The following is a 23,179-nucleotide window of genomic DNA, read 5'->3' as shown; positions in this document are numbered from 1 at the left end:
AGAAAATTACAACTCAAAGAGCCAATAACTATAGTTGGTGATATGTAGGTAAAAGCCCAAATAAATGAACTAAACTAATTAGAAATATCAAGAAGATATTCAATGCAGCTGTATAAATTTAAATTTTATCAGTGATTATGTACTAGCCACATTTGTTTAAAAAGTACCATAATTTAACATTCATTATATTTTCAGATATTACAACTAATGTTAAGTGTCATAAAATACTGACCTTTAAAAAGTGATGACCACTAATTTAAGCTCTGGTTATTAATCTTTTAAAATGAATTTGATATAAATTTTATCAAATTTTAATATCCTTCTGAATTCATTTTGAGTCCTCAATCATTTAAGTCTGATAGGGTCTGAAAATAATACAATTCAGGTGCAAAATATCAGAATAACTTATCATTATTAAAATTCAAATCATTCCAAAATAGAGATCAAGTACTAAATATTATGTTTTAACTTTATCCTTTGTTTTCTATAAATTTTTATGAAGCAAAGACTCTTACAAATATCTTCAAAGTTTGTTTAAGGACTAAAATAACATCACCATATTCACGTATCAAGAATATCATAGTCTATTATGGCCAAGAGTATGTCAAACTAAAGGTAAAATACAATGTTATTATAGTATAAGGAATATTTTTAATTTTATCTTTCTTTAAGAAAGGGTATACTGGTTGAGCATTTTAGGATAAAGGATTTCATATAGTCACAACTGCTTACTTATTCTGTGAAGACATGACAAAACAGCTCATATTTAGAATAGTGAATGGGGAAAAAATCAACACTATTTAAATTCAGGGTGACATTGAATAAATGTTACTTTCAGTAATTATTTTTAAAATATCCAATCATTCACACTTCTTTGTTGGTTAAACTTGTTTCTGTTTTTTTTGTTTGTTTGTTTTTTAGTTAGTCCTAGGTCTTGAGCTCTGTGCCTCAGCTTTGTCCCTGAGCTTTTCTGCTCAAGGCTAGCATTCTACCACTTCGAGCCACAGCTCTACTTCCTGTTTACTGGTAGTTAATTGGAGATAAGAGTCTTATGGAATATCCTACTGCTGGCCTGGAACCATAGTCCTCAGATGCTCAGCCTCCTGAGTAGATAGGATTATAGTTGTAAGACACCAGCATCTGGCCAAGTTGCCTTCTTTTATGTTCTTATATTTTTGATTTTGAACCTATGAAACATCAGTCAATAATGTAATACAATACCAAAATTCAGTGGAATTTTTTCCTATCCAGTCTTTAAAAGGAGAGTTATACACATAATTTGCATCCATCTTTCCTGGGGGAAAATATGTCCCTACACAAGAGGTTTTATCTTTGTTTCTGTTGTTTTTAATGTACTTATAATGTACTGTGTGATTTTTTTGTTTCTTTTGTATGTTCTTCCTCCACAGTATAACCCCTGTTTTCACTGTATCTGATTCCAGTGCTCTGCATCTTGTATATACATTTTTTTTTCTAATTTGGAGGGTTAAGGGACATAACAAAATGCTTAAAGATATAGATTGACCCATTGTAACAATGAGATGAACAAAACCCTGTTGAAAATGATCTTTACAGATTAGCTGGGGGAGAGAGGAGTTAGGAAGGTGGGGAGGGAAATAAGAAGGTAACAATGCTCGATAAGAAATGTACTCATTACCTTACTCATGTAACTGTAACCCCTTTGTACAGCATCTTTATAATAATATATATATTAAAATATGTCCCTAAACCCTTGAGATATTTCTCCATATGAGCATTTGTCTGTCCTTCTGATTCTCCAGCCCAATGCTGAGATAGTCCAAATTTTATACCTGTTATTAGTGATGGAGGACAGCAGTCCTTCCAGTCTGAGCTTTTGTTCGTAGCCTCTCTGTTTTCCCCATGAGAGGACTGTGTGAGGAATCTCTTCCAAGAGGCTCATTCCTAAAATAAATAATGGTTTTTGATTACATGTATTTTGTACTTCAGTCTCTATACTCTAGTTTTACTGTGGGTTTAAGAAATAGATAATTCTGTATATTCCACCTGTTGGTATGTGTGTTTTTATGGAGAGTTTGCCAGGATGCCAGTATATTTCTATGGGAACAAAGAAGACATAGCCAGTTGTAATATAAAACATTGAGCATTTAAGTGTTATCAGAGAGCTTTCATAAATAATTTACTTTATTCTTTTATTATTTCTATTTCCTGCAATCTAGGGTTGAGATGTGGATTTGTTTATACAAGGTAAATTATACATGAATGTATATATTTCATTTTTCACTTTGGTAAGGGTAAATAATGAATACCATGTATCAGACTAATTCTATTCATGCAGTAAAGCTGATGACAGTCAGAAATCCCTACTGCAATTGTATATTTTTCCTTTGTAATTAGCAATTAATAGGAAAAAAGTTGTTAGCTACACAAAATATAATTGGAGGATATTCTTATTTAAATATAAAAATAATGAATATTGAATAGAGGTAAAATAAAATCTATTTTAAATGTAATTTTGCTATTTTTTCTATTTAAATATCTTCACTGTATATATAATTGCAAAACTACAGTGTTACAATTTTCCTGGGATTACTTTTTGTATTGCACTTAAAAGGAAATGTGGGAGAGTAGAGCAGAATATATTCTTTTGTGAAGGAACAGGCAAAGTGTCAGGAAATAAGCAGTGAGTACATGAAAATTGTAATACTAGTCAGAATGCAAAAGTAAAACTAAGGACACGTAACTGACTCAACTTACTACATGATGGCTATACAAAAAAAGAGCATATAAATATTTTTTAAGAATGTGCTTGTTCTTTTCTCTAATATAAATTTTATTAAAAGGTGACATACAGTGGGGTTACAGTTACATAGGTAAGATAATGAGTACATTTCTTTTACAGCAGTGTTCCCTTCCCTCATTTCCTCCTGCTTTTCCTCCACCTGACCCCCTGCAAGTTGTAAAAGTAATTTCCAACACAGTGTCTAATGAGTATCATTGCTGAATTGGTTAACCCTTTGTCCCATAATTTCTGTGATTCAACTTCCCCTCCCCAAATATATATCACCCTGCATCAGAATCAATTCCAGATGGATCAAACACCTGGAGGTAAGAGCAGATACCCTGAAAATATTACAGGAAAGGATAGGATAGGCAACACACTATGGCTCCTTGACACAGGTAGAAACTTCCTAAATAAAGATCCAGAAACGCAACAAATAAAAGAAAGGCTAAAGAAAGGGAATTGCATTAAACTGTAGAGCTTCTTCGTGGCAAAGGACACAGCTAGCAAGATAAATAGAAGGCCCACACATTGGGAGAAGATCTTAACTAGCTATACAACAGACAAGGGCCTTATATAAAAATATACCTAAAGCTCAAAAATTAAACCCTTCAATCGAAAATTCTCAAAGAAGCAACCACCCTATTAATAAGTGGGCTAAAGAATTAAAAAGAGACTTCATTGGAGAGGAAATAATAATAACAAAATGCTGAAATGATTGTAACAATGAGATGTATAAGACACTATGCTGAAAACTAACTTTACAGCTTGGGGGGGCAGGGATGGATAAGTTGGGGAGGTAGAGAAGGAAGGGGATGGTAGGGGATAAACAAATAGGGGGTAACAATGCTCAATAGGAAATGCACTTATTACCTTACTCATGTAACTGTAACCCCTTAGTACCTGCAACTTTACAATAAAAATATATATTAAATAAAAGAATAACCAATAGACATATGAAATATGTTCAACATCTCTGGCCATGAAAGAAATACAAATAAAAACTATATTGAGCTTCTACCTCACCCAAGTTAGAATGGCCATTATCAAGAAAACAAATAATAACCGATGCTGGCAGGATATGGCCAAAAGGGACTCTTACACTGTTGGGAATGTAAACTGGTTTAACCACCCTGGAAAGCAGCATGGAGGTTTCTCAAAAGAGTAAACATAGAGCTTCCCTATGAGCCAGTAATCCCACTCTTGGGCAATTACCCAGATTACCATAAACAAGGCCACACTAAAGCTACCAGCACAACTATGTTTGTTGCAGCATTATTTACCATAGCTAAGATAAGGAACCAACCTTGATATCGGCAGTAAATGAAAATATGGTATATATGCACAATGGAATATTATGCTTCTATTAGAAAGAATGATATCACCCCATTCATAAGGAAATGGAGAGACTTGGAAAAAATTATATTAAGTGAAGCCAGACCCAAAGAAAAACAGGCTCCATGGTTTCCCTCATCTGTAATAATTGGTATATATTGAGGATAGTGCTAATACAGGATCACAGTACTAAATAGCTCTCTACAAATGACCATATAAAATGATGCTAATCCAAATGAACTCCAAGATGTAGAAGCAAGAGAGATTTTTTTGTTTTTGTTTTTAATATGCTGTGTGAAGTTATTTCTTTTTCTTTCATTTTTCCCTCTTTGGTTTATTCCCTGTTGTGGCTGTTTTTGATATTGGTATCCCTGGGAAGGGGAATGGGAACAACAAAATGGTGAGAGAAAGGACAAAGGGTGAACAATGAACTTTACTCGGAGTAGAGCAGAGTAGGGGGAGGGAAAGTAAAAGAAAACAAGGGAGAGGGCAATATTGACAATGGCTGTACTTATTATCTTACTTATGTAACTTTAACTAATCTGTACATCACCTTTAGAATAAAATTAAATTATTTTTTTAAAAAACAAACAAAAGGGGCTAGGAAGGTGGCTCAGTGGTAGAGCGCTTGCCTTGCATGCCTGAGGCCCTGGGTTCGATTCCTCAGCACCACATAAGCAAAAAGAAAAAAGCTGGAAGTGCCTCTGTGGCTCAAGTGGTAGAGCGCTAGCCTTGAGCTGAAGCGCTGAGGGACAGCGCCCAGGCCCAGAGTTCAGGCCCCACGACCAACCCCCCCAAAAAATAAAAATAAAAAAATAAAACCCCTTGTTTCCATTTCTTGGAATAAGTTTCAGTAAGCATCATTTTATATGGTCATATGCACTTAGCTAATTTTTTTAATTGTGAAAATACCATACAGAGGGGTTACAATTACATGGGCAAGATAATGAGTACATTTCTTATCAAGCACTGTCTCCTCTTCCTTTGATTCCCCTTCCCATCCCTTCCCATCTCCCACCACCTCTCCAGTCCCCCTGCCCCTGGCCAAAGTTGTAAAGTCCGTTTTTTGACATAACGACTTGTACATCTCATTGTTTCCATGGGTCCAACTGTATCCCTATTTAAACCATTTGGTTTTTCCCTTCCCCTCCACAAATTATACCAACATCAAATACAGTGAAAGCAGAGGTTATACCGTGGGGAAGGGACATGCACTTAGCTATTGAGCCATTGTGATCACAGTGAGAACAAAGGAGGATATTCTTAGGAGATGATCACGGCATGCTTGTTCTTTAAGTTAGATCCTGATGAAAAACGGGAATGAAGTTGATTAGAGAGTGTATGCATTAGAATAATTACTTTTCTCTATCTTTACGTCTGTGTGTATCTCTCCTTTCTCTCTCATTGTTCTCAATACTTGGGGCCACAGAAAACTGAAGAATTATAATGTAAAAAAAGTACATTCCTATTGGGAGATGAAGCATTAGGAATATCATTTTCTTGAAGTTATTGGGTATAAATAGTTAGCTTTACATTAAAGGGCAAGTGTATGTCTGAAAAGAACTTCTCTAGGACTTCGATTATATCACACAGATTTTGTTCAATTATGTAAGAATGTATGGAGTTTTGAGTAAGAGACTAGAATTTGTGTTCCAACCTTCTTGGTTTTCACCTGAATATTCAAAGCAAAGCACTTTGTTTCTGTGCTAAACATAGTACACTCAGCTTAGCACTGTGTTGGCTATTCTTCAGAAATACAATGCATGCATAAAACCCCTCCAGATTTAACTTAATAAATAAAATGTATTATACATAAAAACTTTATACATAAAATGTATGAAGTATAGCTAGTATCAAATTGCAAATAATTACTTCTCTATTTTCATGTATTATATATGTATATACAGATAATTGGATTTTTATAATTTTAGTTATTGTATATACTGACAATACTATATATCTGTATCTATAGACCACATATATTACATCTGTAAAATATTTTAATATACTTAAAATTTTTATTAGCACAAATCATCTTGCAATGTGTTTGTCTTTATATTTATACCATGCATAAATAATGTAGTTTAATCAAATTCAACTTATATACATTCTCTTTATTTTTGTTACATTACTTTTTTATTTGAAATGATTTCTATATAATATTTACTGACTGGGTTAATATTACTGTTGTTTTAAGATTAGGAGTTCTAGATTTACAGTGTTGATTAAAAACCTGTTTTTTTTTAACCTATATGGACTATGTAGAATATTTTAACAGTCAATTGAATGAACAATTGAGTAGTTTCCTTTGGTAATTGACTTAATTAATCAGAGTACTCTTGTCTTCTAATGTGCTATCAACGATAAATTTTGGAGAGCTTATTCTGTAGGAATTTGAATGATGAATGTAATAAGCCTAAGTGACATTATTTTTTCTTTCTTCTAATTAAGTTGCTATTTTATATTTTCATTTAAATGCACATGTATCACAACATCAAGTTGGTTGAAAAGGAAGATCATAAATTTACATCAACAAGATGAGAAATAAATATTCTTTATAATAATACTTTGCTCTAGAGTGAAGGCAGAGTACATTATGTCAGGAGTCTGGAAGATCCTTCCTAATTTTCTATTTATATGTTCATTATAAACAGACCTAGAATCACTCAAAGTTTCCAGAGACAAACCAATGGGAACCATAATTTATACTGGAATGAAATACTTCTTACAGTGAATATTTTTGATAATGAATTATCAAGGATTAATGAACTTTAGAATTATACCCCATACACTTTAGAGTTTGTAGTGAACACATAGTAGAAGAATAGACTTGTCATATGAAATAAAGAGTATAGTATAGTAACATGTACCTAGCTATTATTTCAGAGAAATGATTTACCAAGGGTACTTCAGCTGATTTTTTATTTTATTCTTTCTACATTTGTGATACATATATATGTATATATTTCCTATGCCATCAAAGAAAGTTATTTATGTTTAGGAGACACAAGAACATGTTAGTCAGAGCTCTAATGTATTGTGGTTCTATTAAGATAATTCAGTTTCTTTATGAACATCTCATATCAAAATAATTATACTAAAAATGAAATGTATTTTGCACTTTTTGAGTATCATGTACTATTTGCTCATTTCATATAAATTGTTTCATTGAATCTTTCCAAATATGTCACAGCCTATTATAATATTTTATGCATAAAATAATTTAGGCTTTGAAAAATAAATTTGGTATCAAAATTAAAGGTGATACTTACAGATCTCAACTGTTGCAATTTCATGTGACAATCTGGAGTAATGAATGCTATTTACCTTGTCCACCACTGATTCATAATTTATTTTTATTCATTGCTAGAATTTATCATAAAGCAACTGTATCCAAAGCAACATACAATACATAAGTACATAATGATGTACTTAAATGTGCATCTCAGGATGGGAGTCAAGAAAACATTCCGCATTCACCTCAGGCACATAGCTAAGTAAAACAGCACTTATTGAAGTCTCTTTTATGTCTGTCACCTTCTACCCAAGATCTTTATGGAGCCTTATGGATTTTTCACCTTTCAGTTAAAACTGATATTATCATTGCAAAGGCATAACACCTATGTTTACTGAATAGGTAGATTTCTGTTGTTTTATTGATTTTATAAGTAGAAAATTTCCCCTTTAGCAGAAGTCACATTCTTAAAATGTACTTCCAAAAATCTCAACTCCCACAACGAATCTCCCAATTATTATGTTGATTGATATACTCTGAATGGAAAAATTGAGCTAACTTATTTTTGACACCTTTCTCTTAGCTTCTAAAACAACAAATTCTTTTTTGTATGCTAAAATCTTAGGTTAAAAAATATAAGTCATGCAGTTTCAAAGATGTACACACACATATATCTTTATAGGAGATAATTTTCTGTGGCGGTGATCTATGATACGTAAAGATCTCTCACAGATGTTCAAATGCAAGGATTCTTTCCTATAATAATAATGTATTATTGCAATAATATTTTATGCTTTGACAGAATAAAAATAGATCTAATCTTTCAAAACTTTCATTCTTTAGCATTTAAATTCAGTTATCTTTTATAAGAAAACAAATACCTTTTAGCAGAAATATATATTAATTCTTTATGGAAAATTAGTAGCTAAAACAAGAAGAAACCAATAATTAAAATTTCTTCTTCCCCAATTTATTTCTTTGCTGTGTGTTTTTCTAATTTATTGTTATTAAGAAGAACATCTGCCTATTAGGTTAAACAATATCATTTCAAGGTAGCATTTTGGTCATGGGATTATATTTAGCTTCTTTAAACCAAGTTTATACATTAAAGATAGTAAAAATTAAACTTTAAAAAATTGTAAAAAGTATATTTTAAAAACGTAGAAGTTCTGGAATGACTCATGGTAAAACACTTACAGAGCATGTGAAAGGTACTAGATTCAATCTGCAACATTTACTAAAAAGAAAGAACAAAATAAAACATGGTTCCTGAAACACAGCAATTATTAATAAAATGTGTGTGTGTGTGTGTGTGTGTGTGTGTGTGTGTGTTCATGTGAGTACTCAAGTACATGATAGAAAAAGAGAGGTGGATGAAAGATTTGTTACGGTGAATATTGTTTAAATTAAAATGTTACATTCAAAGTCACAAATAAAACTTTCCTAATAAAAGATTTTTAAAACTATTATTCTTTTAGAAAATAGTTAAATATAATGATGCTACATTCAAAGTAAGGCTGTTAAACTCTTAGGATACCTAACTGTCTCTTGCCTTAACCAATAACTGTCAACAATACATCGTCTATGTTTAGTTGTATTATAGGCTGATCTTTTGAAAGACAGCTAATTAGTGCTAAAATATATGAATGTCAATTATTTCCTTGCAATGTGACATTAGCAGTGATTTTCTGAATGATATTCCTCTAATTTAAGTCTGTCCGGTTACTGTATAGATATGACTTTGTGATACATTGATAATTGCAATTAGTAAATTTACTTACATCTTAATTTGATATCTAAATGTAGAGATCCCAAGTGTTACATGAACTAATCCTATTTTAATTATTTTCCTAAAATATAATTAAATTATTATATCATGGTTTTGATGTACCCTGTTTTGATTTTTAAGTGCATGAATGAAGACAGTCAGCAATCCACACCACAAGTCATTCATTGTCAGTTATGTGGCGGCTTCTGACACATGTAGAGAAAACTGAGCAGTCATAATGACCAATATTGTTGTCATTATCATACTTGTCCTCCTAAAACCCACTGACTCTCCTTTTATTGACCAAACATTATCTACTTCTACAAATAACTCATCCTTCTTGCAGCTCTCCACCTCCCTTGAGCCATTGAGTATGTCTTTACTGTTACCTCTCACACCCGCATTTATATTGCCTAAATTACGTATTCTTAAATCATTTTGTTTTATATATTGTATCTCAATTATAGTATAAATTACTATCTCGCTCTATATATATACATATATATTTGTAATCAGATTTGATCTTTTTGTCTATACTTATACCTATATATACTTTTTTCTTTTTAATGGAATTAAGTAGAAAATGAGGTTTTTATATAATTTTGACTTTATTAAATTTTTAAGTAATGCTCATGACTCTACTTTCCTAATTGATGTTTATATGTTTTACTAGAAAATTTGGAGGCACTTTTTAAAGAACAAGTAAAAAATAAAGGCCACAATTACCATTTGATTTTTAAAAAACAAAATTTTTTTCAAATTTTCCTTTCTTATGTATTAGCAAACATTAATCATACAAAGGAGTTTCATTATGTTTTATGTATATATGTGTGTGTGTATACACAGGTATATATGCATAAAATTTACTTTGCTCAGAATAACCCTCTCTATCTTACTTTCAGTTAACTACCTTCCTTCCTCTCTCCTTTTCTTTTTGTTCTTTTTTATTTTTTGTCCATTGTGGGGCTTGAACGCTGGGTTTGGGCACTGTTCCTGTGCTCTTCAGATCAAGGCTAGTGCTCTACCACTTAAGCCACAATGCCACTTCCAATTTTCTAGGGGTTTATTGGAGATAAGGGTCTCAAGGATTTTTCTGCCCTGGCTGGCTTTGAACTCTGATCCTCAGATCTCAGCCTCCTGAGTAGTTAGGATTACAGGTGTGAGCCACAGCTGCCCAGTCTTTTCTCCTCTTCAAGAGATTTTCATGGTGTGTGTGTGTGTGTGTGTGTGTGTGTGTGTGTGTGTGTGTGTGTGTGTGTGTGTGTGTGTGTGTGTGTGTGTGTGTGTGTATTGAAAATTGAAATCAGGACATTCAGCTCTCACTTGGCTTTCCCACATCTTTTTTTTTTTTTTCAGCTTTTTCGTGGATTAACTAGTGGTAAGAGTCTCATGGATTTTTCTTCTCAGGCTAGCTTCAAACTGTAATGTTCAGATCTCAGCCTCCTGAGGATCTAAGATTACAGCTCTAGCCACCAGCACCTGGATTTTAGTAGGCTTTGTTATGTGAGTTCCATGTGTACATGTAACTACTTATTTTAAGTCAAGGTATTCTCCATGCTCTAATTTTCTGTATTTCATCACTACAGTTCTGGGAACAACAAAAAGGCATTTGCCACAGTTCAGTTTATTTTACTCAAAGGTTCAGTAGCAGCAATGAAATCATATTTTGCTTTTCCATAAAACACTAAAGCTAAAACTTTCACATTTAAAAAAGGCTTTTATTGTTTATATTTAAAAAAATTCCTGGCTTGTAATTGACTATAGTAATTGTCAATGAAAACTTTATCTGATCTAAAATTTAGTCTTGAAATACAACTTAATTAAACTGCAAAAACACTAAGAGAATCTGGAGAATCATTTGAAAAGATGTATCTCGTAACATAAGCCTATGTAATAAATTTGGAATCTGATACAATAAATTATCACCATCAGTATACTTCAACACAATGTATTTCATCAGGATTTGTCTCTTCTTAAGTATCCATTTATTGTAGCACCAATAGTTGTCAATAATTGCTCATTATTTATTTTTGAATCACAATTGCTTTCTGTTTATTTCTTATTCCTGATTTTTCCTACTAAGGTGTTCTTATTAGTCTAGAGAAAAGGATCATGTAACTTCTTCAATTAAAAGGTTGGGAATATTTAAAAAGTAAAATCTCTTGTTATTCTCCACATAGAGAATGAGATTTCATGATAGAGGCAGAATAATTATACTCTTAAACAATTGTATATGCCACCAAATTCACTGTAACAGATGACAAAATAATACTATTCTCAATACAAAGAAGCATTGAACAGCTGGAATCATTTGCAGGGAAAAGTAGGGGTGAAAATATGTTGATCTCTTCTGAGTAGCAGACATGGTATCACAGGAATATCTCACACTCTTCAATCTGACATAACACAATCAGAGTCTTCAGTCTGATTTCTAATCAAAATATTAAAACTGGACTTGAAGGATGGAAAGGATTCAGTGGACTTTTTCTCTCTTTACTGTTCTACAGAACACATAAAACATTATAACATAAACTCTGCAAAATTTCTGGGAAGGAAGTATTTCATTCAGAATATTCTAATATGGTAATAAACACTGTTATTATATTTTCCAAAGTCACCTATCTGACAACCCTCTTTATCTTATTTAAAACTATATGAATTATGTTTTAATTTGTGTTCTGAGGAAAGCTTTCAATAGAAAATATATTGAATGGAAATTCTATTTTTTGTGTTTTTATTGTAAAAATACTGTATAGAGGGGTTATAGTTACATGAGTAAGATAATGAGTATATTTCATTTCTAGCATTGTTACCTCCCCCTTTTTTTTCACCTACCATCCCTTCCTTCCCCACCTCCCCAATTCCTACTAAAAACATTATCCTAGGCAAATGTTAGTGAGACTTCATACCAACCAATAAGTTGGGCATAGTGTTTCACACATGTACTTGCATCTATGCAGGAACAATAAACTTGAGAATGAATCAAGGTTTGCCAGGACAAAAATCAGGAGACCCCATTTTAAACATCTGACTATCAAACAAAAGACCCTGAGCCCAAATCCCAATACCGCCAATAAAACCCAAACCAAATGAAACAGAATAAAATCAATTTCTTTCCAAATAATGATTTAAAAAAATCTTAATGATAAATACTATCTTAATTTAATATAACCACTAAAGAATTGCACATGAAAAGATGTTAAGGAAGAAAAAAGCAATCAGAATACAATTAATCTCTAAACTGTTTTGTTGAACAGTAATTCCTTTGTATGACTATTTAAAGATTCATAAAAATAGAAAAGTAAAAATATATCAATCTGAAGTCATAGAGTTTGTATTTGACAACAATACCATGTTAACCTTACATCCTTTTAATTTGAGTAAATGCTTTTAGTTTGAGTAAATTTACAGACAAAACATAATCCTGAAATACCCAAGGAAAATTTCAAAGTCTGCTCTTGTTTTATATTTGTGGTAACAGCAAATGGAAAATAGCAACCAATAATAAATAAAATGGAAGTGGTGACACTGATAAAGATTTACTATATTATAAATTGATATGTCAAATTGAAAACCATTGCACAGGGCTGGGAAGGTGGCTCAATGGAAGAGTGCTTGTCTAGCATGCATGAGGCCCTAGGTTCGATTCCCCAGCACTACCTAAGCAGAAAAAAGCAGCAGTGGCACTGTGGCTCAAGTGGAGCCACAGTACACCAGCCTTCAGCTGAAGAGCTGTGGGACTGAGGCCCAGAATTCAGGCCCCATGACTCACCAAAGAAAAAGAAAAGAAAAGAAAACCATTGCACAACTATGTGAAAATAATAAAAAATACATTAAAAATCAAATTATTAAGTGGTGCTGTGGTTCAACTGTTAGTGCAGTTGCCTAGAGCTGAAGAGCTCAGGGCTAGCACCCAGGCCCAAAGATCAAGCCCCATGACCAACAAAAACATGATATAAAAAGGAAGTTATTTAATTTTTTAAAATGTTAACAAATTGTGTTATATTCATTCAAAAGAATATTGCACCAACAATAAAAATACTAACTTCTGATAGGGTAAGGTACCACATAATTTGTTATACTAAACCTTTTAAATTTATAAAATGATAAATTTTTAATGTGTTAAATTATTTTAAGTGGTTGTAAGAAGGAGTTTCAACTCAACATAGCAATGAATGCAATGCATCTTGATCAGTGTCACCTCTTCCATCACAATCCATCTCCCTCCACCCCGCTCATCCTCTCCTGGTTCCTTCATTTATCTACTTTGAATATTATGACACTAATTACCTACTTTTTTTCTCTCTAATTGCCAATTCCCCTAAATTTATCAATTGAACACATGAAATCATCTCTAAGCCTGAACATTTGCAGTGTACAATAGAGATAGTGTAAGATAAAAATGCAGACGATTTATACAAGAAACAATTTCTGAAGTAATGGGATTGGCACAGTGCAAGTATGGTTGGGTTTTACTTTCTTCAAATTTATCTTTTACAAAATCAAGGCAGAACTTAGGAAGTGGAAAAACCTCCCATGCTCCTGAATTGGAAGGATCAACATCGTGAAAATGGCAATACTTCCCAAGGCTATCTACAAATTCAATGCAATACCTATCAATATTCCAACCTCATTCTTCAAGGAAATAGAAGAATCAATCCAAAAATTCATATGGAACAGTAAAAGACCCCGAATAGAAAAAAAAGATATTTAACAGAAAGAACAGTGCTGGAGAAATATCAATACCAAATTTCAAACTCTCTTACAGAGCCATAGTAATCAAAACAGCTTGGTACTAGCACAAGAAGAGACCTCAGGACCAAAGGAATAGAATTGAAAACCCAGAAATGAACCCACAGACCTATAGCCATCTAATCTTCGATAAGGGAGCTAAAAATAGAATGTAAGAAAGACAGCCTCTTCAGTAAATAGTGCTGGAAAAATTGGTTTAACACCTGTAGAAAACGAGAGCTAGATCCTTATATATCACCTTGTACCAGAATCAACTCCAAATGGATCAAAGACCTCCGAGTCAAAGCAATCGCCCTGAAAACATTACAGAAGGAATAGAATACACCCTAGGTCTCCTTGGAATTGGCCAAAACTTTCTTAATAGAGACCCAGAAACACAAAAAATCAAAGAAAGGTTGGACAAATAGGATTGCATGAAATTGCAGAGCCTCTGCATGGCAAAGGACATAGCTAGCTAGATCAATGGAAAGCCCATGGATTGGGTGAAGATCTTCACTAGCCATACAACAGACAAGGGTGTCATATCTAAAATATATTTGTTATTCCAAAAATTAAATCCCCAACAACAAATCCTCAAAGAAACAACTGCCTGATAAATAAGTGGGATAAAGACTTAAAGAGAAAATTCTCTGAAGAGGAAATAAGAATGGCCAATAGACACATGAAGAAATGCTCACTTTCTTTAGCCATTTGAAATGCAAATCCAAACAACACTGGGATTCCACCTCACCCCAGTTAGAATGGCTATAATCAAGAACTCTAATAATGTGAGGCTAGATCTCTGGCAGAAGGTAAGTGTGAATGACCCGCACAAGGAACACATGCTGGGAGAACAGGCTTAAGCAGGTCTCCTTTTATTTCTGCACAAGGGGGGAATTTTATAGCCCCAGCATTCCCAACCTCCTGAGTCCTTCCCAGCCAATCACTTAGCGGGGAGTTGATGTAAGGCACTTGTGATGGGCACTGATTGGTCCCTCGGGGGCATGTAGTGTGGACAGCTCATGGCTAGCAAGCCAGGCATATGTGCCTGTGGGTCATGACTCTATGAGCAGGAAGTGCGCTTCTACTGCTGCTCTAGCTGACTTAACTAGATCTGACTGGCTCTACCCACAAATTCTCCCTTTTCTTTTAAAAGGACCATCATTATGGTGACCTGTTGTTGGAGGCGTCTTTGTTGGGAGTGTAAGCACTTAATAATTCCCAGAAGCATAAGCCCTAAGAGCGTAAGGCCTCCCCAGATGACCAGAGAGGATGGAGAAAACCATTGCTGTAAGTACATCTTCTAAAAAGGAGGCAGCGGGAATAAGCTGTTTGGTGGTCTGGTTTAGGCGGGTAACATCATGCAGCAGGTGGTGGGTGAAGTTTAAGTACTTAAGGGACTAAGGGCCTCTGATGTAGTCACTAAATACAGTGACATTGGGCATGGGAGTGGAAAGCTGACAGACAGAAGTAGTCATAGCATTTCATAGTCCTCCCTGTTGTAATCGAAGAAATGTAATCTGTTCTTGGAGCAAATCTATTTGTTGTTGGAGCACAAGGAGGCCTCCCTTAAGATGATTGGCAACTTGCAAATGTTGTAATTCTATGGATGACAGCTGAGGGATGAACTGGTTTATCTGATGCACGGTGAACATGCATTGGGACAGCGATATAGCGCGGTGGTAGCAGAAGCCACTGAAGCTATGATCTCTGACACGATCGCAATGATCAATCCTACTGCTCTTTTAGGGCGCTGGCAAATCAATTGAATCTGGGAAAACTGAGAGTCATTAGTAGCCAGAAAAATAAATGGGGGAATAGGTACCAAATCTGCAAAGGGATATGAATCATTGGGTTGCCAGTGATTACTGAGAGTGCAAGTAGTGGAGGAGTTGTCTCCTAGACAAAAAAAAAAGAACGGGGCTCTAACCACTACGATTCCTGGCACCTGGTCGCAAGTAGAGTGGTTACAGCAACGAGTACTGGCCAATAGGAAAGGGGACAAATCCAGGCAGGAATGTGATGAAGAAACGATTGGCATGGGGGGGTCCTAGGTCTCCCAATCGTCCCCCTGAACAGTTATAAAACGACTTTATATTTTGAGGTTTGAGATTTTTCTCAGATTGGTTGTATATAGCCGGGTAGAAGAACACCACCAGGTCTCCAAACACTCTGCCCTGCCAGCAACTGGCACAAAGGCTAATCACTAATTCCTCAAGAGGAGTGGAAACATTGCCAAAGCTATCAAACTCCCTGCATGGGCATAACTGCATATGAAAAGGTATGTCAGTAGCCTGAGTGCAGTTTCTTTCGGTGGGACAAATGGGGTAGGGTCCTGTGCAGTTCCACCATCCTGTCCCATGCGTCACTGTTGCAAGGGGATGGTACAACCATCAAACTCCTTTACCATCTCATTTGAAAAACAAAAAGAGATGGCTCCCTTCCATCCAAAAGTAAGGTTTGTTTTTTAATGCCATAGGGCATCTGCCGAGAAAGAAAGGCCAACCATGCCATTGGAAGAAAGCATTTGAGGGAAGATGGTGGTATCTTCCTTTACCATCATCAAGATTTGGGCGCTGGGCACTAATGTTATCTTACCCTTCCCTGCAGCAGATTGAGAATTGGCTGTAATAATGGCACACATCAGGAGGAATAGAGTACCATGCCCCGGGTTAGGGTCTGGGGCCATAGCTTCAGCTTGTTCTATCACTCCCTATAGGTATCCCCAGGTGATGGCATGGGCTCTAGCTCGAGGTTTGCATCTCCTCCTCCTCAGGCTGTCCAAGCATAGTCGATGCATCTCATTCAGAGGTGGTGATGGTTGGTCGGACATCTTGAGCTGGGATCCAAACAGGTTTATCACTCCTGTCTGGAAAGATACAAGCAAATCCTCTCCCTTGTGCCATTAGGGGAGCAGGGCCCTCCCATTTTCTTGTGATGGGGTCCCTCCATTTAACCAAAGGGACCGGAGTAGGTGTTTTCATGAGTCCCCAATGCAATGCAGGGCCGCGGGGGACCCACGTGTGGTGGGTGTAAATGTTAAAAAGTTTTTTACTATAAGGCAATAGTTTAATTGTGTTTGGGGATTTTAAGCCCTAGCCCCTCCAGTTCCCCCTTTTCTTTTAAAAGAAGGGTCTTAATTTCCTTATGACTGCGTTCAACAATGGTCTGGCCTTGTGGGTTATATGGAATACCTGTCTGGTGCATAATGTTCCAAAAAGTATAAAATTCACAAAAATGTTTGAAGGTGTAAGCAGGGTCATTATCTGTTTTAAGGGTCCAAAGAATGCCCATAATTGTAATGGCATGTAGAAGTGACTTAATAGCGTGCCTTGATGTTTCACCTGTTAAGGCTAAAGCTGTTATAAAGCCTGAGAATGTATCTATGCATACATGGACGTATTTTTGTTTGCTGAATTGGGGGATATGGGTTATGTCCATTTGTCATGTGCCATTGGGCCTAAGGCATCGCAGATTTGTTCCTATGGGTTGAAGTGGTCCTAAGGTAAAAGAGGCGCACAGGAGGAGCAGGATCTAATCATGTGCTTGCATTGGTGGTGCATCAAATCAGGAAATAAGTGTTTGACAGTAGCTGCCAATAAATAAAAGCGACCATGTAATTTTGGGGCCTGGTCCATGGATGTATTGGTGAGTAATACAGTTGGTGTTACAGCGCGATCAATGGCTTCATTACCAGTAGCTAGGGGTCCGGGGAGGTTAGTATGAGATCTAATGTGTTGAATGTACCAGGGTTGGGCACTATTGTCTAGTACAGTTTGTAGTTTACACATTATCCGCGTTACATCATGACATCATCTCTTTCTAAGGCTCCAGGAAGAACGGCAACAGTTTGTACAGCATATAAACTATCAGAAAAAATATTAAGAGGTTCTCTGGGAAAAGATGTAAGAGCGAGTAAAATGGCCAGTAACTCAGCAGCTTGAACAGAAAGGGAATGTTGTTGTTTTGCTAGCATCGGTAAAAAGCACAACGGCTTGAGCAATAGGTTGGCCCTTGGGACGGGAACATTTCCATGAAAGTGGGAGTTCTTGGGTAACTTTTAAAATGGGGTTTTGGGGCATATGATTATCAATGTTAAAATAGTAGTGGATGACTTGTAAGGCTAATTCCTCTTCTGTTGTCAGGAAATTAAAGATTGTTTTTTAATGGGCCAGATAAGACAGTTGGGGAATTGGCCATAAGTTTGACGGCATCGTTCCACACCTTTGATAGCCAGGTTGCATAGCATGGTAATGGGTGTGCTAATTTTTGGTAATTGGGAAGTGGCAAGGTGTACCCATTGTAACACACCATGTGTTTGCATCAGCGCCACCATTAGGCCATTATTATTTAATATAATCAGGGTGATTTCTTGGGTGGTATCTAAAAACACCAAGGGGGTTGACCATAATCCATCAGCAACTTGTTGTGAAACTTGAGCATGAGGGGAAAGTATATGAAAGGAAGTTGGGTCAGAGGGTCCCTGAAGCAATTGAAATAAGGGTTGGAGCTGTTGGGTAGGGAGGCACATAAAATTGCGTACTCAATTGATAGGTCCACATAATTGTTGTAATTCAGTTAAAGTATATTAGGACTCAATGACAATAGTAGGCCAATTGGGGGTAATTGTTTGATTTAAATGGTACCCAAGATAGGCATAAGGGGCTTTGAGTTGAATTTTTTCAGGGGCAATATGGAGGCCTAGCATTGTAAGGTTTCCCTTGAGTTGTGTTAAACAGGTTTGCATGGTTGTAGCATCTTTATGTTCTATTAAAATGTCATCCATGTAATGGACACAAAAGCATTTTGAAAGCAAAGGCCTAATAGCATGGGCAACATACATCTGACATAGTATAGGACTATTTTTCATTCCTTGAGGGAGAAAGCAAAATATTTCCTATCTTTGGGATGTAGGGGGATGGAAAAAAAACAGTCCTTGATGTTAATAATGGCAATGTGCCAACCTTTGGGTATTGTAGAAGAGTGTGGGAGTCCGGGTTGAAGCATTCCCATCTTTTTTATATGACTATTTATGGAACGTAGGTCATGGAGAAGTCTCCATTTGCCTTGAACCCTTTTTTGGATAATAAAAATGGGGAATTGTGGGGACTGATGCTAGGTTCTATGTGTCCCCTTTCTAGTTGCTCCTCCACTAGAGCCTGGAGATGAAGGAGCTTTTCAGGGGAAATAGGCCACTGTTTGACCCAAATGGGTTTGGTGGTGTCCCATTGGAGTGGAAATGACTCTAGTCCTGCAACAGTGGCCATTAGAATTGGGGGTACTCTGGGTGATTAATGGCTCCATCGGTTATGACGTCTTCATAAAAGGCCCTATCATCCATAGTTAGCACAGTACCCATACTAGTGAGGACATCTCTTTCTCAAAGATTGCATGGAAGGCCAGGGGTGACAAGAGGTTTAAAAGCCCCACTGGCCCCATCGCAGTCTTCCCATCTTACAGGCCATTGGACCTGGAGGGAAGCTGTTTTTCCACCGACACCTTGTAGACAGGGGCCAGGAATTAGGTTCCACCCCAATCCTTTGACTTCCTCCTTCCTAATAGCTGTACAGTCAGCCCCCGTATCAATGATGCCCTTAAATTTTGTTCCATTAACCTTAAGTTCCAGTCTAGCCTTTCCATTTTGGATAGGAATAGTCCATAACACCTGGGGTGGTGGCTGTTGCCTTTGTCCTCTTGGGGTAGGGGTTGAGGACTGCCCCTTATTTAGTTTAAAGGCTGAGTCTTAGAGAGGCATTCGGTGGCCCAATGAAAACCCTTTTTGCATTTAGGACATACAGAAGGGGGTTGTTTTCCTTTAGGTGAGCCCTGGAGTGATGGGCAATCCTTTTTAAAATGACCCGCCCTGCTGCATCCCCAACAATGTCGGGTTCCCGCCATACCATTAGGGGGCACGCAAGCACTGGCTGTCATAGAAGCAAAAGACTGTGCAAGAGTAGTCATAGTATGAGTTGATGTTCCCAAATCTTTGGTGGCTAGGATCCAATCAGTGATTTCCCCATTTTGTTAAAGGGCAATGGCTTTCCTGCATTCCTGTTTGGCCACCTCCCATATTAGCGTCTTAGTGCATCTCAGGCTCCAGCGTGGGATACCTTTTGGGCCACTGCTTCTTGAACACGGGCAAGGAAGTCAGTGAAAGGATCATTGGGACGTTGCATGAGGGTTTTTAGTTGTTTGTCCCCTTCCTTAGAAGGGACTGAGGAGACAGCAAGCAAAGCACAGAGGCCTACTTGGTCAAAGTACTGCGAAGGCGCTGCTGCTGGTGCAGCAGGAGACACATAGCTCCCTCCCCCTTTAAGCAATCAAGGTCCCCATGTTGGCATTGTGTCCCCCAGCAGCGACATTTCCTGCACTTGTTGTTCACATTCATATTAAAAGCAGCCTTCCATAAAAGGAAGTCCCCTGAAGATAAGGCTGTGCGCATTAAGCTCTTCCAATCATGGGGGCAATTAAGATCGATGCTAATGGTTTTGAGCATCTGTTGAGCATATGGGTTGTGTAGCCCATCTTCCCTAACAGCGGTCCAATATTTGTCAAGCACTTTTGGGTCATGGAGGTACCATTGGTTGGGTCGTGCAGCGATTCGGTGGACGTTTACTGGGAACACGAACTGGGGTTCATCCATAGGCTTGGCCGCCATTGCCACGGTAGTTTGGGGGGTCGGCAAACAACTATTGTATTACAGGGGGAACAATGGGTTTTCCTTCTTGGGCAAAGTTGGATATGTTCACCCAAGGATACAAAGTCCCCTGAGGGGAATGCCCAGGTTGGCCTAAACAGCCAAAAGAAGCGGTCGGGCAGATGTCCTGGGACCGATAGTGTGGGGAAGGAGGCTTTGCAAGGTAGCTGGCCTCCTGGGTCACTTGATGGCGGAAGTTGTTGGTCATCTGTGTTCTTGCTGGAATTGTTTGCTGCATCACAAGAAGATGGAAGTGCCTGAGCGGCTCCGCCATTTTCTGTATGCTCCGTTTCCTCCCTCAGCGAGGCTTTGAACGCCTGCAGAGTTTCCCCTTTTCTTTGCCTGATAGACAGGCTTTAATGGCTACTACAATGGGGTAAAAGGTTAAGGGGTAACTCAGAGCCTTTGCACTTCTTTTTTACTAGCTGCCTGAAGGACACTGATCCAGCTTTCTGGATCCCAAATGGCCCCGGAGTCAATCCAGGGACACAATTCATTCACAATTTCCCATATTAAACTAGCTTCCTTTTCTGATACTTGTATCGGCCTACTCCGAAGGAGGGCAACAAGTGCTTGTGATTGAGGCTCTCATGCTGCAGGGCGGAGGTTGCCCATGGAGGCGCTTACCTTGCACTAGACCTTCCATCTGCCAAAAATACTGGAGCCCCACGTTGGGCGCCACTTGTGAGGCTAGATCTCTAGCAGGAGGTAAGCATGAAGGACATGCACAAGGAACACACGCTGGGAGAACAGGCTTAAGCAGGTCTCCTTTTATTTCTGCACAAGGGGGGAATTTTATAGCCCCAGCATTCCCAACCTCCTGAGTACTTCCAGCCAATCACTTAGCGGGGAGTTGATGTAAGGCACTTGTGATGGGCACTGATTGGTCCCTCGGGGGCATGTAGGGAGCGTGGACAGCTCATGGCTAGCAAGCCAGGCAGATGTGCCTGTGGGTCATGACTCCATGAGCAGGAAGTGTGCTTCTACTGCTGCTCTAGCTGACTCAACCAGATCTGACTGGCTCTACCCACATAATAACAACAAATACTGGAGGGATATGGCCAGAAAGGAACCCTACTGCACTGTTGGTGGGATTGTAAACTTGTTCAACCACTTTGGAAAGTAGTATGGAGGTTCCTCAAAAGACTCCACATAGAGCTCCCCTATGACCCAGCAATCCCACTTTTGGGCATTTACCCAAATAATTACAAACAAGACCATACTAAAGCTACCACTATGTTTATTTCAGCATTATTTACCATAGCTAAAAATGGTACCAACCAGATGCCCCTCAGTAGATGAATGGATCAAGAAAATGTGGTATATATACACAATGGAATTCTATGCCTCCTTCAGAAAGAATGACATTGCCCCATTTGTTAGGAAATGGAAAGACTTGGAAAAAATTATATTAAGTGAAGTAAGCCAGGCCCAAAGAAACATAGGTCCCATGGTTTCCTTTACTTGCAAAACTAGTATAGGTCTAGACAAGCAGAAAATTTCAAAAGCTATGTACATATGACCAGATAAGTTGATGTTAAGCAAAATGAATCCCAAGATAGGGACACAAGTGTTTTTTTTTTTCTTTCTTGCTATTTTTTTCTAACGTATTTATAATGTACCTGTGATTTTTTTGTTTCTTTGTATGTTCCTCCCCCATGGTACAACCCCTGTTTTCACTGTATTTGATGATGGTCTATTTGGAGAGGAGAAGGGAAAAAGCAAAATGTTTATATACGGACACAGGTTGAGTCATTGTAACAATGAGATGTACACGACACTATGTTGAAAAATGAGCTTTACAAATTAGGCTGGGGGATGGGGCAGCAGGGGAGTGTAGCTGTAGAGGAGATAGGGAAGGGATGATAGGTGAAAAGCAAAGGTGGAGGCAGAATGCTTGATAGGAAATGTACTCATTACCTTGCTCATGTAACTGTAACCACTCTGTACAGTATTTTTAAAATAAAAAAAACTGGGGCTGGGAAGGTGACTCAGTGGTAGAGCACTTGCCTTGCATGCCTGAGGCCCTAGGTTCGATTCCTCAGCACCACATAAGCAAAAAGAAAAAAGCCAGAAGTGGCACTGTGGCTCAAGTGGTAGAGTGCTAGCCTTGAGCTGAAGAGCTGAGGGAAGCGCCCAGGCCCAGAGTTCAGGCCCCACAACTGGACCCCCCCCCAAAAAAATAAAATAAATAAAAAACTTATTAAAATTATCCTTTATATATAATGCCATTTCAATAGTTGGTACAGTTACACATAATCTTTGTTATATATTATCAAAAAACACTGGATACAAATACCAGAAGAATCTTCTAAATTTTCTGTCATGAAGATATTTAAAATCTATGTAAACAACCTTATCTCCTCTCTTTAAAATTACTCAGCCACTCATAGGAGTCCAGTTAATTAAAACTTTGTTGTAATATCAATACTTAATTTGCCAGTGAAATATTTCCAAATAAAACAAAGTGCAAAGAAACATTATAAGGGAAAATGCAGCTCCATAAAGCTAGATACACATGTTGTATGAATCAATATTGCTACTCATTGGGTAAAGAGAAATTAAAGATAAAGCAGTAAATGAAACATGCTTTTTATTAGTGTATCAAGCTGATGATTTCAATGTCATGAATGAAGCTACTTAAACTTTGAA

This window comes from Dipodomys merriami, unplaced genomic scaffold, assembly GCF_024711535.1.
Source record: "Dipodomys merriami isolate MVZ:Mamm:240054 unplaced genomic scaffold, mDipMer1.0.p SCAF_20, whole genome shotgun sequence".
Classification (NCBI taxonomy): Eukaryota; Metazoa; Chordata; class Mammalia; order Rodentia; family Heteromyidae; genus Dipodomys; species Dipodomys merriami.
The sequence above is the reverse complement of the archived record's forward strand: the minus strand, read 5'-3'. Positions refer to the sequence as shown.